The following is a 3,319-nucleotide window of genomic DNA, read 5'->3' as shown; positions in this document are numbered from 1 at the left end:
GGGATTGGTTTTCGTCCTTATACTTCTGTACCGTCGACCAGAGGAGAGCATCTCGAAAATCCCAAAAGCTGGATGTGATTCGTCCTGGCTGATTGATTTTGATTTTTTGAGTAGCCGCTTATAATATATGTCTTCTAGAGAAGGTAGATCAGCCCCGGTGGCAGTATATATCTATTTATTCAAACGCAGTGACATCTCATTGAGAAACTGGAACATGAAATACATCCTAATATTATGATGGTGGTCTTAGTTTTCCATCCTCCACCACTTTTTCGTGTCTATGATGAATTCCTGTCAATGTATTCCGTGTTGACAGACTCATGAGGGACTGTCGCTGGAGGGACGTGGTGGTGGAGTTAACACTTGGTGGAGACACTCCCTTTGTCTGGTTCGGCGACAAAGCGAATAACTATTGCCATTAGTTGGTGGTGTCCTGCTTACGTTGAATCAGTTCAACAGCGTCACTGAAGACTAGACTGGCTCAACAGCAGGGCACTGTCTCCTCTGGCGGGTGCCCTCATGCATGACGACCTAGCATCAAGAGGTCCCTATGGACTGCTGGCACTGGGACTATGGCAGGAGAATCTGGGTGTGGTTGTGTGTACATGGGGGGGTGGGTGAGGTGTCGTGTTGAGATACCGCCTCTGTCTGTCTGTCTGTCTGTCTACATATTGAGTCGTGTTAGGATACCGCCACTGTGTGTTTGTCTATATGTCTATCTATCTATCTATCTATCTATCTATCTATCTATCTATCTATCAATCTATCTATCTATCTATCTGTCTGTCTGTCTGGTTGTTTATCTATCTATCTATCTATCTATCTATCTATCTTTCTATCTGTCTATATGCCTGGTTGTTTATTTTCTTTTTTCTTTCTTTTATCAAAACAGATTTCTCTGTGTGAAATTCGGGCTGCTCTCCTCAGGGAGAGCGCGTCGCTACACTACAGCGCCACCCTTTTTTTTTTTCTTTTTTTTTTCCTGCGTGCGGGTTTTTGTAAAATTTTATTTGTTTTGTCTATCGAAGTGGATTTTTCTACAGAATTTTGCCAGGAACAACCCTTTTGTTGCCGTGGGTTCTTTTTCGTGCGCTAAGTGCATGCTGCACACGGGACCTCGGTTTATCGTCTCATCCGAATGACTAGTGTCCAGACCACCACTCAAAGTCTAGTGGAGGGGAAGAAAATATCGGCGGCTGAACCGTGATTCGAACCAGCGCGCTCGGATTCTCTCGCTTCCTAGGCGGACGCGTTATCTCTAGGCCATCACTCCACTAAAAATTACCCTTCAGAGAAGGGCTTGACAAATTAGTCTGAGACTCATTAATCTGTTCCTCTCCACGGAAATCTTTAGTAAAAGGCGAAAGATTTTCTCGTTTATTGAAGAGAAACCATATCTATCTATCTATCTATCTATCTATCTATCTATCTATCTATCTATCTATCTATCTATCTATCTATCTATCTGTCTGTCTGTCTGTCTGTATGTGTGTATGTATGGCTGTCTGTCTGTCTGTCTGGTTGTTTAGCTTTCCATCCATCTATCTATCTATCTATCTGTCTGTCTGTCTGTCTGTCTGTCTGGTTGTTTATCTATCTATCTATCTATCTATCTATCTATCTGTCTGTCTGTCTGTCTGGTTGTTTATCTATCTATCTATCTATCTATCTATCTATCTGTCTGTCTGTCTGTCTGTCTGGTTGTTTATCTATCCACCCATCCATCTATCTATCTATCTATCTGTCTGTCTGTCTGTCTGTCAGCTTATCTATCCCTCTTCCTTGGAGGCAACGTGAAAAAAACCCACCAAAAAACAAAAGACAGAAAAGAAATAATGATCACAACAGACCAGATAAGAAAGAAATCAAATTGTCCGATATCATAAAGGCAACACACTTTCCACACGCTGTTAAATCTAAGCAGGCAACATCTGTCAGCCCACAGATGTAATAAATCGCTGACTGTTTGACTGATTTCGCCGTGACCCATTGAGCCGACCAACCAACCAACCAACCAACCAACCAACCGCTAGATGAATTGCTGTGGCTGGCCTCGTCAGAGCTAAGTGGGTCAAGGTGGACCCATTTCTAGTTTGTTATAAAACGCGTTTGTCGAGCGGTCTGCCTTCTGGCAATACAAACACAGGGTGATAAAACGATCTGGTGATTGATCACAGCAAAGCAGAGTCCTAATTGGGTTTTCTTTTAAAAAAATAAAAATAAAAATAATAATAAGAAGAAGAAGAATGAGATAAAATAAAATAAGGGTCGGGTTATGCCTTTCTCTTTTTCTTCTTATTCTTTTCCTTATTCACTTTTCTTTCTTTCTTTCTTTATTTCTTTCTTTCATTCGTTCGTTCTTTCTTTCTTGCTTTAATTTCTATTTTCAAAGCTGTTCGCCGTTCCATAGACTGGAAAAATAAACGGTATCTGTTTTACGTTGGATTGAAAATTAACATGTGATTGAATTTTTTCTTTTCTTTTCTTTTCTTTTTTTTTTCTTTATATTTCTTTTTCTTTTTCCCTTTTCTTTTCTCTGTCTTTTTCTCTCGTGTTTGCTTCGGTCGGTGCAAATTTGAAGTCAGCATGTGGACTGGGATGGAAACCATAGCTAAAAGGATGGAGACATGTTAGGGATTTGAAGTGTGTGTGTGTGTGTGTGTGTGTGTGTGTGTGTGTGTGTGTGTGTGCCTGTGTGTGTCTGTGTCTGTCTGTGGGTGTGTCTCTGTGTGTGTGTGTGTGTGTGTGTGTGTCTGTGTGTGTGTGTGTGTGTGTGTGTGTGTGTGTGTGTGCGTGGGTGTAAGAAGAGAGAGAGAGAGATTTCAGTTTCAGTATCAGTAGCTCAAGGAGGCGTCACTGCGTTCGGACAAATCCATATACGCTACACCACATCTGCCAAGCAGATGCCTGACCAGCAGCGTAACCCAACGCGCTTAGTCAGGCCTTGAGAGAGAGAGAGAGAATAAAAAGAATGAAAGAGAGAGAGAGAGAGGAGACTGCAGTCGAGCAGTTAATAGACACAGCATTATTATAAATCTAGCTCCTATTTACTAATTGCTCTTCTGCGTCTGTGTGGGTTCTTTGTTATTCTGCCTCTGTCTCTTCCTCTCTGTCTGTCAGTCTCTGTCTCTCATTGTGGCTCTCTCTCTGCCTCTCTCTGTTTTCTCTGTCTGTCTCTGTCTCTCCCTCTCTCAATCTCTCTGTCTCTCTCTTTTTCCCCCTGCCTGTCTCCGCCTATTTTTGTGTTTCTGTTTCTGTGTCTCTCTCTCTTTCACTCTCACCCCTCCTCACACACACACACTCTCTCTCTCTTTCTCTC

General features: G+C 42.2%; 1 non-coding gene across 1 annotated transcript; it reads right to left on the bottom strand.

Annotated features, from left to right (window-relative positions):
* Positions 1 to 1,283: 1,283 nt before the first annotated feature.
* Positions 1,284 to 1,400, bottom strand: LOC143295547 (U5 spliceosomal RNA). The gene has a single exon (XR_013057035.1). It is a non-coding gene; the product is annotated as a U5 spliceosomal RNA (small nuclear RNA).
* Positions 1,401 to 3,319: the final 1,919 nt, after the last annotated feature.

Source organism: Babylonia areolata, chromosome 20 (assembly GCF_041734735.1).
Source record: "Babylonia areolata isolate BAREFJ2019XMU chromosome 20, ASM4173473v1, whole genome shotgun sequence".
In the NCBI taxonomy this organism is placed as follows: Eukaryota; Metazoa; Mollusca; class Gastropoda; order Neogastropoda; family Buccinidae; genus Babylonia; species Babylonia areolata.
This window is presented reverse-complemented; position numbering and strand designations above follow the sequence as displayed.